At 47.5% G+C, this 16077-nt stretch overlaps 1 protein-coding gene across 2 annotated transcripts in view; it reads left to right on the plus strand.

The window, feature by feature from the left end:
* The window catches only part of CTBP2 (C-terminal binding protein 2), a 249470-nt gene that overhangs the window by 97220 nt on the left and 136173 nt on the right, over positions 1-16077 (plus strand). The window lies entirely within an intron of this gene.

Below are 16077 nucleotides of genomic sequence, written 5' to 3' on the forward strand. Positions count from 1 at the left end.
GTAAGGCCATTGAGGAGATCACTGACCACATGAGGAAACTGGCCCATGTTCCAGTCCAAACGTGGACTGGTGTTCAAGATACTGGGCTAGGAGGTTTCTTGGGGTCTCTGTTCTCAGCAGGCTGGTGGAAAAAGATTGCATTTATTGTCTTATGTGCAGGGGCTGGTTTTCTGTTTGTTCCCTGTCTGATTCCCTGTTTCACTCATCTCTAGAGTAGTAGAAGGGATGCAGCTCCATCAGATACCCCCACCTCAGCCATCTCCTAAACCTGTGGTCCCAGCTATGGCTCTCAGAAGAGTCCGGAGGTCCTTCAAGCCTCCTCATCCTGATGCTATTCCCTTAACCCTCGCCTCTGTAGGTTACGCATAACGCCAGAGAGTCCTTGGAGGGGAATTGTGGGCAGAACCCCCAATAAGAAAGATCTCTCTGCTAAGCGGAACCTACAGCTATTGCTCTGAAAAGTTTTATTTCTAATAAGCATTGCCCTTGCAGATGTACTCAGAATGTGTGAAGCCTTGACCGCGAGACTGCTCACTATGCTCAAAAACAAGATACGTTAAGGCCCTATACTTGGGTGTACTTGTCAAAGTCAGCCAAGGTCTCTCCGACAAATATGTTTCGATCGCGGTGTCCTTGTGATTCTCAGAAAAGCCACCTGCCTCTCTTCTCCTCCTGACCCCCTCCCCAGGGAGCCTTGCTTCATGGTTATCTGACATGTAACTATCTCTTGAGCCAACAAACTGGTCGCCAACCCACGTATACCGGAAAGCACCCAAATTTAGAAAAGACATAGACAGGAGGAGGTAAAGCACTAATTAGCCAATCATTTATTGATTGGTGCTTGTTGATGTACCAGTATATAACCCAATGTATTGCTGCAAAACGGGGTCCTGGACCCAGCAAGCTTGCTGTTAAGAGCTCTGGAAATAAACTTTCACTGATTTTTCAACCATTTGCCTTTTTGCTACTGATTCGCGTGGTCTTGTGACTGATACTCAAGGGGCAGAGTTGTCAGCGTAGCCTCATGACCAAAATGCTTTCAGTGTGTCACTGGGTCATATCTTGCATTTGTACAATATGATATTTCACACTACTTTTCAGTTTCATACAAGAGAACATGTATCATATTTTTCCTCAGACACTACCCAGTACAAACTCTTGTGGAATTCAATGGGAGATTGCCTCTTTCAGGATTTGTAAATCAACTCTTTGCCCTGCAAAGCACAGCAGTACATAAGCCTTGACCACAATATAATTATGAAGGCTGTTTCTATGGGAACATCAGCAACTTTAAGTCATTGGTACACTGTAAAGAAGGAATTTATTGCAAAGTAAAATGCTGTAGTATGCTAATTTTAAAGAAATCTATTGTACTGTTTATTTTTTAGAAAATTTACAAGCACAATATATGTTTCTGAGCTGCAGTACCAGCGGACTAGGATTAAGCATATAGACCAAGTACCAGTGAGATGCCTTCTCCCTGGAAGATTGCCTCACCCAAGCCAGCAACCAGCTGCATTACAGTCCAGCACTTGGGAAAATTACAGGAACACTGCACCAATTTTTTTGACTTTGTGGGGAGAGATGGGCAGTAGACCAAGGCGACCCATGTTTCCTAGTACTGGGCTCCTAAAAATTGAGAGAATATCTCGGAATACCTTCTATGGGTATAAGCTTTCTCAAGCCAAAAAGATGGGAAGGGAATATGGTGGGTTGGACCAGCAAGTGCTGCAGATGATAACTTGGCTTTATTCTGCCTCTGATGCATGCCATGGATAGAATAGGCACTGCCTGGAAGTTTAATTGACATCTGAATAGAACATAATGTTAATTCCTTGTTACCAAGAGTTACCAGACACATTTCTGGTCAAAGGCCTGATATCTTTAAAAATACTCCCCAATCTGAATTGCATTCTGTTCATGTCTCTTGATTTTGTTGGATGTTCTTCCTGACAGTGTAACTCAAATCATACAGAACACTACTTCTGATTATCTAAATTGATGATTTTCCAGACATTTGCTATACTATACCCACTAGCCATTTCTGAAGATAATTTGTATATCACATTAAAATGTATCATCAAAGGAAAAGTGTTGTGAGTTACTGGGTGATTGTTGAAACAAGGTTTGTTTATCCTGTATCTTCAAGAGAAAGAATAGTTCTCTTGGAGGCGGAGACCTTCTCGGTGGGTGATTTCCACCCCCTCTCAGGGAGGCAGGGATAAAAAACGTCACTTCCTGTTCAGGCTAGGACTCCTTAATTCCCCAGTTCTATTTCCTGCCTGAACAGGGAGTGCAGCGGATCCTAGGGGCTCCTTAGCTTAGCTTAAACTTTTTTCCTTTTCTATCTGCCCTGTCCTTTTCTGAGAGACCCTTGCGTCTCCCCTCTATCCAATCCTTACCCTCTTCAAGGGAGGCTTGGGGATCTCCTTTGATTCCCTCGCCTCCCCCCCCCCACCCTTCCTCAGCTTTTCAATTCCTCCTTCCCAGCCCAAATGGCGGATCAGGGACTTTTCTCCCCAGGGAGAACTTCACTGAGGAGCAGAAGCCACCAGGGCTGTCAAAGGTCCTCCTCCGGGCCACCGACAACAGCCATGCCTCCTCCACTGCCGCCTCTCTGCAGTAACAACGCTGGAGGCCGAGAGGGCGCGGTTAAGCGCGCAGCGCCCGCTCTTGGCGAGGAACGCTAGCAACAGCGACAGCGGGCCGGGCCGGGCTGGGAAATCGGCGCCCATCTTCACTGGCGCCAAGAAGAATAGCCGCAATCACGCTAGCCAGAAGCGGCTAGCCGACGGCGGAAGAAGCGCCCTCCGCCTCTTCTTTCTTGTGGCTCCAGCAGACCTCACCGCAGCGGCAGCGCCCTGACGCCCGCTCAGCCACGGTCCCCTCACGCAGGCAAGAGCGTTCCGTCGGAGGGGGGGGGGCTTCCCCCAATAGCGACAGGCAACTAGCTTCGCACTGACTCCTAACAGAGAGGGGCAGACCTGGTCTCCCAGCGAGTTTCCCTCAGCCTTTCAAAGGGCTCTTGAGGAACACATAGAGTCATACCTGCAGGGTAGGGGATCCAGGGCTACTGGTACTCCACCTCCCTCAAACGCACCGGCGCCCTCTAACTTGGGCCATGGGCATACTAGGGGCTATCCTAGGTTCCCAGTGCGTGCGCTCCCATCCTCCTCAGCCAGCAGAGCGGACCCCCCCGCTGAAACACCTGACCCGGGGTCCATGGAGCGCTTTTCGGACAGTGAGGAAACCATTGAGGCTCCCTCAGATCAGTCCATTAAATGCTTTAATCCTGAGGACCTGGAGTTCCTGATCGCCAAGACAGTGGCTGCCCTGGAACTCCATGAGAAGGAAACCAACCAACCTTCCACCTCTGACGCCCCTTCCACCTTTAAGGGTTGTCCCAAGGGCAGCAAAAAATTCCTCCCCCAAGATGAACCATCCAGGTCCATCCTCCCCCTCCCAGAATACTTTATTAAAAGAATCAAAGAAGAATGGGAGACTCCAGCTTCCAACAAGCACCTCCTTTCCAACACACGCAAACTATATGCAGTGCCCGAGTTTGTTGAGGACCTCCTCAAGGTCCCCTTAGTAGATGCCCCCATTACAGCCATTCAATCTTCAGGATTGGTATCCAAGGATGGGGAGGGCAACCTCAAAGACCCTCTGGATAAGAGGTCAGAGGCGGCTCTCAGACGTTCACACGAATCCTTAGCGCTGTCCATGAAAGCCATTGCCCCGGCATCCACCGTCTCCAGAGCCATCCTGGTATGGCTCGGACGCATCATGGAGCTCCTTCCCCCAGAGGCTCGGGGAGTTAGAGATGGTCTAGAGCAGGGGTCGGGAACCTTTTAGACTCAAAGAGCCATTTGGGCCCATTTTCCCCGGAAAAGAAAATTCATGGAGCCGCACCCTGGGGGGGGGATTCCACTTCCTTCTCTTCCCCCCCCCCCCGCCTCTGTGGGGGGGCGGACGGAGGCGCGGAGGCCGCTTTTTTCTCTGGGGGGGAGGCAGCGGAGGCTGTTGTTTCGACTCTGCTGCTTCTGTTGCTGCTTCGGCTGGTTTCACTTTCACCGCTGTTGCGGCTCCTTCCCCCTCCCTTCTTCGACCTGTCAAAAAATCCCCTGCGTTGCCAACTCCAGGGCTGAGCTGTTTCGGGGATTTTTGGGCGAACGGCTGGTGCTGGCTTTTTTCTCTTTGGGGGGGCGGCGGTGGCGCGGAGGCCACTTTCTTCTCTTCCCCTCAGCGGCGGGCAGGCCGCTTTTTTCCCTTCCCCTGGGCGGTGGCGGCGCGGAGGCCGCTTTCTTCTCTCGCCCCGGGGGGCGGCAGCACGGAGGCCGCTTTTTTCTCTGGGGGGGCGGTGGCGCGGAGCCGCTTTCTTCTCTCGGGGGGGGGGGGGGGCGGCGGCGCGGAGGCCGCTTTCTTCTCGGGGGGCGGCGGCGGCGGCGGCGGCGGGGGGGCCGCTTTCTTCTCTCCCCCCGTCGGGACGGCGGCACGGCGGCAGTCTCTGCGCGGGGGAAGGGGGCGGAATCCCACGCTGCCCAGGAAGGGGCGTGGAGCCGCACCACAGGCTCTAAAGAGCCGTTTGCGGCTCGCGAGCCGCAGGTTCCCGACCCCTGGTCTAGAGAGAGTAAGAATTGCTGCTTCCTTCATTGCAGACGCCTCCCTGGACGCTCTGATCCTCTCGTCCCGCTCCATGGCGGCCAACGTGGTAGCCAGACGTAATGCATGGCTCAGATCCTGGCAGGCCGATAACGAGTCCAAGACTATCGTGGCTGCTTACTCCTTCCAAGGTGGTAGGCTCTTCGGTTCTGAACTCGACGCCATCCTAGTCGAATCGAAGGACCACAAAAAGACCATGCCCAAGTCAGTTCGCCCAGGAGGGAACCCCTCTTGGCCCAGAAGTACTTACCGGCCGCCAAAATACTTTTAGCGCCCACCCAGAGACACCCGTAATTCCTCCTGGCAGAATAGGGGTTCCTTTCGTCGGAGAGGAAATTTCAGACCACAGAACAAGTTCGACAAAGCTCCCAGACCGGACCCCACACCTAGATCCTGACTCACTCGATATCCCGGTGGGGGCCCGCCTTCTCAGCTTCGGGGCTCAGTGGAGAGGGGACCACATCGACGCCTGGTCTCGGGAGGTGGTGTCTCTCGGCTACACCATAGAGTTTTGATGTCTACCTCCACCTTGCTTTATTCCATCTCCAATCAGCTCCAGACCAGAGAAGGCGAACAGAACTCACACCGCAGTCAAGCACCTCCTAACCATAAAAGCCATAGAGCCAGTGCCAACCTGTCAGAGAGGCTCCGGACACTATTCACACTTTTTTACAGTCCCCAAAAAGAATGGGGACTGGCGAGCCATTCTCAACCTCCGCACAGTAAACAAGTACATCGTGCTAAGGAAATTCAAGATGGAATCCTTGCGATCCATCACGGAAGCCCTCCGTCCAGGGGACTTCCTCACCTCCCTGGACCTCACGGAAGCCTACCTTCATGTGCCCATCCGACCCGCCCATCGCAGCTTCCTCAGGTTCAATCTGGGGAACCAGCACTTCCAATTCAGGGCCTTACCGTTCGGGCTGGCCACCGCCCCGAGAGTCTTCTCAAAGCTTCTCCTAGGGCCCATAACTCTGCTTCGCCGACAAGGGGTGCACATACACCCCTACCTAGACGACTTACTGATAAGGTCCAAATCCGAGTCGGCAGCCCTACAAGACCTGGACTTCACCATGCAGGTGCTGCAAAGCCACGGGTTCCTGATCAACAGGGAAAAGAGCCACCTTCATCCCACACAGCAGTTGATCCACCTCGGGGCCCGAATCAACACGAGACTGAACTCGCTCTTTGTCCCGGAAGACAAAATTCCGAAGATCATCGGCATGGTAGGCACCGCCATCAGGTCCAAGAAACTTTCCCTGCTGTTCCTTTCCAAACTCCTAGGTGTGATGACGGCCACCTTCGATATGATACAATGGGGCAGGTTCCACTCCAGAGCACTACAGTTCTTCCTACGCCCCTTCCAATGGGACATTCTCCAGAAGAGAGACAGAACACTCAACATCCCCCAGTCTCTCAAGACAGACCTGCAATGGTGGACCTCCAGGACCCGCCTATCCCAGGGAAAAATTTATGCAGACAAACCGCTCATACAGATCTTCACAGACGCCAGCCTCCAGGGCTGGGGCGCCACCCTGGACGAGGAATTCGCGCAGGGTCAATGGCCCGAGACATCATCGCCTCTCCCAATCAATCTACTCGAACTACGAGCCATCCTCCTGGCCCTTCAGCACTTCAGCCCCAAGCTGACCGGTCTCCACGTTCTGATCAGAACCGACAATGTGGCAGCCAAGACATACCTGAACCATCAGGGGATCAAATATCCTCATCTAGCCTACACAAGGAAGCCAGCAAGATCCTCACCTGGAAGAATGTCACGAGCATACAGGCGGAACATATCAAAGGGAAGCTCAATGTGAACGCGGACTGGCTAAGCCGACAAACTGTCTCCCCGGCCGAGTGGTCTCTCAACAGAAAGACGTTCTGCCAGATCTCTATCCTGTCACCTGGAGTCCCGGAAGCGTGGACCTCTTTGCCACGGCAGAGAACAACAACAGCTACCGGAAATTTCTTCTCCCGGTTCACCCACGCACTCCTTGCCCAGGAGGTGGACGCACTGGATCGGCCTTCCCCCTGGCCAAGGGACCTTCTTTACTCCTTCCCTCCAACCCCCGGGTGATCCCAAAGCTCCTGAGACACATCAGAGCCGAAAAGGCAAAGTCATCCTGGTCGCCCCATTCTGGCCAAGTGAGTGCTCCTGGTTCTCCTCGCTGATAACGAGGAGATGGCAGTCTCCCCTCCGTTTCACCTTCCCTTCGCGCTCTCCAGACCTCCTGTACTGTAAGGGGACCCCCCTATGCGCCACCTCCAGGGATCCCGGCTGGCTCTGCTCTGACCGGGCCTTCTGGCGGGTTGAGCCAGGCGATCTCTAGCAACGCGTAAGGGCTACTCCCACGGGAAGTCACTCAACACTCATTCTGGCCTCCAGACGACCTCTTCCACGGTCAGGATTCTTACAATTCCCACTTGGAAATCCTTCGCCCTTTGGTCCAGAGTCCGGACACGGGCAAGGGACTCCTTCTAAGCCCTCCTGTACTCCAGCGCATACTGGAGTTCCTACAGGAGGGATTCTCCAAAGGTCTGAGAAGCAACACCCTCCTGGCGCCAGGCTGCAGCACTCATCTCACTGTGTGTCCTTTCTATTTCGAGGAAAAAAGTCTATCTCAACATCCCGATATCCCTCCGGTTTTCTTAAAGGGGTCCAGCAACAACAACTCCTCCTGTCAACCACAGGTTCCCTCTTCATGGAGACCCCACACCGTCCTTGTCGGGCTCCTAACAGCCTCCCCGCTTCGAAATGCCGATTGCAGGACATCCACTTTACGATGGCTACGCGCATGAAGACCCATTTTTCTCTTTGGCCATCACGTCTGCTGCGTAGAGTTCTTCCGGAACTTCGAGGGCCCTTTCCAAGTGAACCCCAACCTCTATGCGTTTTCCATCAGGGATACAGAGTAGGTCTCTATCACCCAGACTCCCAAGCTCTTCAAGCCTAAAGCGGCGTCTTCACCTTTCATCTTCAACAGGGACCTGTAGCGTTCCTCCTAATTTCTGCTGCCCCAAGCCAACCCATCCCTCGGAGAACGCACTCTGGCACACTCCCTAGACGTCAGGGGAGGTCTCTCCTCAAGGCCTTTATTCTCCGAATGGCAGACATCAGACAGACACAATCTCTCTTTATCAATGTGTCTTCTCCTAACTTAGGGCATCAGATGTCCACGGCAGCCATTAGCTTTCCTCGCTATTAGGGTCCCAGTGTATCGTGGAAGCACACAAAGCCCTACACGCATTACTCACTCAGTTCCTGGAGGAATTCACTCGCCTTCATTCCTACCGCAGAAGCTGGCAAGGCGTACAAAGCGCGGCATTCGCAACAAAGCTGATCTGTTGAATCAAATCTGCAGAGCAGCCATATGGAGCTGTTCAGCCCGTCCTCCCCTTTGTCACCGACACACTACAAGCTCCAGCATGGGTACGCTGCCGAGACAGTCTTGACGGGCCAAGAGGGTGCCTCGGGAGAGAACATACTAGACGCTTTAGCGGCAGCTCCACCCTTGTTTGGGGGACATCTGCTTGGGGAGAGTCCCTGGTCGGAGAAGGGTCTCCAGCCTCCAAGAGAAACTGGACCATTGGTACCTCACCCCTGAAGGGACTCCTTCTCTTGTGGTGGCAGGCAGGAGACCTTCTCGTCCCTCCCATGGGCTTCGCCAGCTTTTAAGCATTCGGGAATGATCTCCTATTAGGGGCCCTCCAGTTAAATGCCGCTTGCGTCCCTATCACCGCTCAGCGGAGGAACTCCAGTTTTCCTGGTTGCACTGCTGCTGCCTATTTTTCATGTTATTCCTTCCTGTTCCTTTCTATGGTTATGCATATATTCTTGTTTCACTGCTCAGTCAGGAGTTTTCTGGGGAATTAAGGAGTCCTAGCCTGAACAGGAAGTGACGTTTTTTATCCCTGCCTCCCTGAGAGGGGGTGGAAATCACCCACCGAGAAGGTCTCCTGCCTACAAGAGAAGGTCCCTTCAGGGTGAGTACCAATGGTCCGTTTTAAGTACCCTGTCTGTGGAACCTTCAGAGTTCAAAACTGTACACATAACACAAATACTAAGTCCTGAGAGAACAATAGGATACGAAGCAGCTGGCTTTGTAGACAGCTGAAATTTGGACTAATTATTGCTGAAGGAAAGGAAGATTACGAAATCTGAATAAAAATTCACATCCATACCACTGATGCGTACACCCTGCTGAAGTTTCTGTCCAAGAAGTCAGGACATCCCAGTGGATTGTGAATACTGCTACATTTTAATAGATGGAAATATCCCTGATTTCCCTCTAATTTTAAGTTGTCTTATGAACAGGAATAAACACACACATTTGATTAGCAGACTTTAGTTAGAAATGAAGTTCTGATTCTGCATTCCTGCCAGTATAATACTATTTGTCCACCATTATCAACTTGGGGTTCTTTCTAGCACTAATTCTGATTCTACAAAACATGATGTGAGTGCTCATTATGTATGAGCCAAGCCTAGTGTTAGAATCAAGATTCGAGAGATCTATATCAACTACAGAATAACCTGGAATGTGTAACATTTTCATTGTAATAAACTTCAGTGTGAACAATGGTATGCCAGTTGTAAGAGTTTGAATGTAAGGCTCCCTTACTGATTTCAATTGGAATGTAGTTCCAGATAGATGCTTGTTAGGATTGCACAGTTAAGGAATACCTGGGCAGCCCCATACAAGGGCCAGGCAGCCGGCTGCCCTGCCCTGCCATTCCGTAGAAGTTTTCCAGGGGTGTGTGGTGAAGCTTGAAAAATAAAAAAGTGTCCCTGCTACTGAGAAGCTCCCATTAATAGACTTATGCCACCTTTTTGGTGGCATAAGTCTAAAGCTCCGACCATCAGTGTAACAGGGCTAAAGGACAGGAGGAAGCCAACAAATGTCAGCTCCCCCTTGCCACTTTGTCAACTGCAGGGATGCTGGGACGCTGGTGCAACATCCGGTGTTGCATCTCAGCACCAGAGAGGGTGGTGGCAGCTGCACACTGGCAGAATCACCCCTCCACATCGTTCCCACAGGTGGATTTGCCCTGCCCCACCCCTGCCGGATTTGGCTGTAAGTCTGCCATCATGCAAAAAATTTATGGGACATTCTCCTTCTTTATCAGTAGACCTACGAGTTCAAACTTAGACTTTCAAAAGGTTTCATATAAAAATAAACATCAGCAACATGCCTTGGGTTGCATGGTATTTATGTCACTGTTTGTACTGTCCGCTGAGTACACATGTAAATGATTAAGACACAGCATATAGATTGCAAAGACTGGATGAATATATATGGCTTGAAGCTATGAAGCTCTGCTAGTAGGCCATGTGAGGAAATTAATCTCAGATATCATATTTGGGAGTAAAAATGAGTCCATAATTTTTACCATTATGGGAACTTCATTTGGATTTTTTGCCTTGGGCATCAACATTTAGGCAGCTAAATATCTGAGTTTATCTACTGATCCCTCTTCAAAACCTCCCTGCATTTCAGGTATTTTTGCCTAGATCACTCTGCAGATTTCAGAATTTTTTATCCTATTTATCTGCACCTTGACACATAATTTAGCTGGAGCCTTGAAAGCTGCTTTTAAGAACACGCTGTCTTCAGATGGCAAAATAGTGAATGCCTTTGAGTTTATGCTGAGCTTCATCTCACCAATGAGTAGTGTCTACATATCAAATTAGAAAAAATACTTTTCAGGCCTAAAGATATGACTTCGAAGCAGGCTTGATCTGTAGCTCTCCTCTAGAAACTAAAGATTGCTTCTTTTGTACCTCTGTCAAATGACAAAACTTTGCCTTTTGACTTTTGGAACTGTGGGTGATGGCTATAGTGCATCATCTCTCAGCAGGGTACTGTAATCTGACCTAGGTTGTAGCAAGATGGATGGAATCATGCTGAGGCGAAGATGGCATATCTGGAAAAAAAAGTGTTCTTTTATTTGGCTAACACTTGTCAGGATTCCTGTTCTAAAATAACATGGCAGATGGTACTCGGGTGATTCCTGCTCATGAGAAAATAACAGTTCTGAGTGAAATACGTTGTGAAGCCTGACGTTTGGATGTTAGCTATTTTTTGTCATTTATGATACAGTGATGTAAGAGCCTCTGTACTTCCGTATTCCATCTTTGGAGCCCACACTTGCTGTGCAGCCGCCCTGACGAGCTGTGATGTGGAATCTGAAATGTTTTTAGAGTTAAGGTTGGAGTGTTTGTTTTGGAATGGTTTTAACTGAGATTTAAATTTAAATTGTGCATTTATCGACTTGTACACCGCCCAGAGCCCTTCGGGGATGGGGCGGTATATCAAAACCAATGAATAAAAATAAATAAATAAATATATCATTTCATTCTCAGCTAAGGAAATAGCATTTCTTCCTTCTGTGTAATATGTATTTTGGAATTACATAGGGAAGCAGAGTGCACATACTATACACAAACAAGTTCTCTTTTGGTGAGAAGCAAGAAATGGAAAAAAATATACACATGGTCAGTTCTTAATAGAAATGTATAGACTACAAACCAGATGTGACTTATTAAATATAATTTGAATTTAAAATTGAGTTTTAAGCATTCGTTGAATTCAGTAACTTAGACTGCAGAATCCTTCCAGTTTTATCTAGTTTGTGATCACGTTGGTTAGATACAAGATTATTAGGGACTAGGCCTGATTTCTTTCATTTGCAGATGCTAAACATTGATCAGCTGGAATGGATTGGGACCTCCCCCCCCCCCCGCCCCCTGCTGTCATAAAACTAACCTGTTCTTGAATGATCAGGAGAGTTTTTTTAGTGTAAATTTAATTACTTTGCTTCTGTTGTCTTTGACCAGTCAGTTTTCTTTCAGTGGGCTCCCCCTTCAGATTGGAACCAAACCACCAATATGATCTTTCCTTTTGTTTCATGTCTGTGTCTCTCATTTTTAAAAATAAAAATTAATTCCATTTTAATATTTTTTGGCTGGAAACACATAGCTGTTTGCCATTGAGTAGCCATTTACCACATTGTGACTGTAGTTACACACTGAGGCAATTGTTGGGTGGCAAACCTAATAGCAATATATTGTCGAAGGCTTTCACGGCCAGATTCAACTGGTTCTGGTGGGTTTTCTGGGCTGTATTGCCGTGGTCTGGTGGATCTTGTTCCTAATGTTTCGCCTGCATCTGTGGCTGGCATCTTCAGAGGTGTATCACAGAAGGAAGTCTGTTACACACAGTGAGAATGGGAATGTTTTAGTGGGGTTTAAAATTGTCATGTCCCCAGGTGGGGAACCAATCAGTAAGTGTTTGGGTGGAACTTGCTATGCAAAGGTGTGGCTGATAGTATAGTATTGCAGGTAGGGGTTTTCAGTCCAGGGAGTGATTCACATTTGCATTCCCTGCAGCAGCAGCAGTATTGGTGAATGCGAATCCTGTGTTTGGGTGGAGTCCATTGTCCATGAACTTAGAATACCCTTGGCCTTTGCTTCTGATGTTTTTAAGTCCTGATAGCCAAGCTTTGTTAATTCTCAGAGTCTCTTCTTGTTGAAGTAGTCTTTGTGTTTGTGAATTTCAATGGCCTCCCTGTGCAGTCTGACATAGTAACCTTCTGAATTGTCCAGAATTTCAGTGTTTTCAAATAAAATGTTACGTCCAGTTTTGTTTAAGACGTATTGTCTTAAAACACTTACCAAAAACCAAACACTTACTGATTTGTTTCCCATCTGACAATTTTATACCCCACTAAAACATTCCCATTCTCACTGGACACAGTGTATAACAGACTTCCCACTGTGATACACCTCTGAAGATGCCAGCCCAGATGCAGGCGAAACGTTAGGAACATGATCCACCAGACCACGACCACACAGCCCGGAAAACCCACCACAATTAATAGCAATAGACTACAAATTGACTCACCACTTTGGACTGTTAAAATTGTCATGTAGCATGGTCATTGGTGTCCATTTCTCCCTCCTATGTCTACTTGGCATAGCAAATCATTAAATACTTTATGAAAACCTGCAACATCTAGCTCTGTGGAGGATGATATTTTAACCCCACCCCTAATTTATGAATTGCGGACCCAGTTGAAAATTGTTGCAGATTATGCAGCCAAACAGTAATGGTAATTTATTTCATTGACTGCATTTTTAAAATAACTCAGCCTTCAATGGGGGGAGTACAAATGCATAATCACATTAATGACCACAAAGCCTAGGTTATCAGTGGCCTGCTTCAGCATGTTTATCCAACACCTGGTGAAACCAAATAAATACTGAAGCCTCTGACTTTTACAAACTGCTATCTGGAATAATGATTCACTGAATGAAACAGGCAGGAAAGGATTGAAAGGTTCACCTAATCCACAGATGAACCTGTACGCAGCATTCCTGACAGAAGTAAGGTGTTTCTTACCTCATGACAGACAAGTCAATATGACAAGTGTAGTAAAATATGTTTCCCGGGAGAGGCCTGAAAAAGTTCCACTAAACTTTATAATTACATTAGAACTGATTGACATACACATAAGTTGTGACTCAGATGGTATCCCCACTGCTGATTAATCCCGGGATACTCACCCAAAACATCCAGGTTTCACGACGAACTCCCCAAACTGAACCGCTGAGCACAGATCAGTCCCGGTTCTGGCGCTCCCCCACTCCCTTATCACGTGTTTTTCCCGAACCTGCTTGAATGTGAACATTAAAAAAAAAACACGTCTCCAATCCAGATCAGTGGCGAGGTTCAGGGGTCTAATGTGGTTTCAAATTTCCTGGCTTGGAGAGTGACGCAAATGCCTTCCAACCAATCAGAGCACAGCAGGCTGGGCGCAATGGGCGCGTAGCCTTTTTTTGGTTTTGCACTGGCTGAATCTATCATTGTAACATGTGCACGAGAAAACATTACTCGCTTAAACGTTAGCACGATTTTTTCACTTAAAAAACGTTCCCAACACGGCATGACAGCCAATCAGGACGAGGAAGGAGGAGCCACTGAGCAGATCGCGCGTTGGACTGCGCGGTAGTGGGGATTGCTGCACTGTTAGAAAGCGTGATTGAGATGGATGTCCTCATCATACACATGCCATCGTGGGAAGGGTGAAACCTCGATGTAAAGATGCCATTTCTTTTGAAACCTGGTTGTATCTTTATTTAATTTTCAGTGGGGATTTGGCCTAAGAGCTCCTGCAGCTCCCATTCTATTCTGCTTGAAGGGGCAGCAACTAGAGCAAAGCTTGACTAGTCTTTCTTGTGGCTAGCTGAAGTAAGGCTGACATTAATGCAATGTTTCAGGGGCTGGTGACAGTAAACTCCAGAGGGCAGCTCTAATTTGAATGTACCTGGAGCAGAGCATGGTGTGTTGGTTTTTAGCTCCGCCTGTGTTATGCACATGAAAGAGCCACGTTCTTCATCTTGCAGAAAGAGAGAGTGGGCATATGAAATGCAAGGGAGAAGACATAATACACACTCAAGTATGTCTTGATCAGAACTCCCAAAACCAGAAGCCACCCATGGGTTTCGGCTTTTTGAGCATGATGTCCCTCTTCATGGAAAAAATAAGACATCCCCTGAAAATAAGCCCTAACACAACTTTTGGAGCAATAATTAATATAAGATCCTGTCTTATTTTCAGGGAAACATGGTACTTCAAAAGGAGCAGAGCATCAGCTACTCTCCCTACATGCTTTGTTCCTGGGTTGAAGCTCAGGGCTGTCTTCAAGTTGAAGAATCACTTAGGGAATGTGGGAAAAGGAATTTTTTGAATCACATGCCTGTTTTAGCCCTTGAAGCAATTTTGTAATATTTTCTATTTGAAAGGGAAGCAAAATGTATTTAGCTATGAAAAGTGTTTGGGGTACTATGTCCCAAGCCATACTTAAGTTGTCGATCAAGCCATAGTATTACCCCCCCCCACATACACACGCACACACGCACGTGCCCACACTTTTTGTCTAACTAAATAACTTGTGGAGCCATCCTGCAAAGCTATTACTGGAATGACTTGTAAGAAGTATGAAGAGGAAATCACCAAAGAGGCATGGTAAATTGCAGTTGCTGAACTTGGCCCTCTGTTCCCAAGACAATTATTTATTGCCTCTGTGGGGGCTGGGCTTGGCAAATGATATGCAATCTTTTAGATATCAATTCCTCAAAATCAATGGGAAAGTAAGGTGTGGCATTCACCTGTCATTTGTCATCCAGTCCCCATTGTTGAGCTTTTGAAAAGCTTCCAGCAAATCAAGTTATCCAAGGAAAGCAAATTGGTGGGGTCCTTGAATGTTTTGTGTAAAATATTACTGGTTTTGCATTTTCTTACCATCTTTTTCCCTACTTTACTTCAGGTTTAAAAAATATCAGTTGCCTGGCTTTACTTGTCTCTTCTCTGACACTCTGGAAAACCAGTCCATCAGGGAAAACCCGTTTACTAAAAGTTATAGCAAAACTAGCTAGACTCAGAAAAAAAAAGATAAATGCACAGCATAAGTGAGGGAGAACAGAGGACAAAAATCAGTTTCCTTTCTAGATTTGAGTTTTCACACAGAGAGTGATTTTAACATTTATTGATGGTATTTTGATGCCACTTTTCAGACAATACAGAATGTCCTCAGCTTCTTAACCCCTCAGTAAACATAGAGCTGCTCTGATTCGGTGCCATTTGAAGAGCTTTAGAATTGCTTCTTTTGTTAGTTTTGGGTAAAATCACCACCAGGTCAGTTTTCCATCCATTCAACCATTCTGATAAATACCATCTCCCACCATATGGGGGCACATTTGAACAATATATTAACCACATAATATTTCCCTAATAAAATCACTTTGTTACTACCAAAACCAGTATATTTTGCCCTTATATGATGATGAGACTGTTTTCAGGTATTCCTGGACAACCACATTAACTACATCTAGTGCAGGGCTTATCAATAAACTTTTGTAAAAAGCTAAGCATTTTCTGACATTTCTGCATCACTGTGTTGAGGTATCATAAATCGTCTTCAAAATGTGTTTTTTAAGATGGAACATTTATGAGAAAAATGTTTCAAATAAAACAGTGTTCATTAATGAAACTAAGATCCTTTACAAACCTTTTAGTGAATGGGAATGGTGTATCAAGCCTACCCATCTCCCTCTTTGGCCTCCCTGCCAGCACAGTTGTCACTTCCACTGGTGAGGTGGGCACTCACATCAGCTCGCACTGATTCCACAAGTCCCTCCCCCCCCCGCCCCAAAATTGGGCTGCCCAACTCTTTCATAAAGTTGAACAGTAGAATATGACTGTGCTATTTTCTGTAAGCTGGCTGCACACCTGTGTACAAAAGTACAAAAATAAAGTACAAAAATATCTGTGCAATACTAAAGCTTTATAGTGAGACATTCCCTTCTGTTTTGTACAACAGTATGAAAAAGGTAGCTCTGGAAGCTGACAA

This window comes from Sphaerodactylus townsendi, linkage group LG08, assembly GCF_021028975.2.
Source record: "Sphaerodactylus townsendi isolate TG3544 linkage group LG08, MPM_Stown_v2.3, whole genome shotgun sequence".
NCBI classification, from domain to species: domain Eukaryota; kingdom Metazoa; phylum Chordata; class Lepidosauria; order Squamata; family Sphaerodactylidae; genus Sphaerodactylus; species Sphaerodactylus townsendi.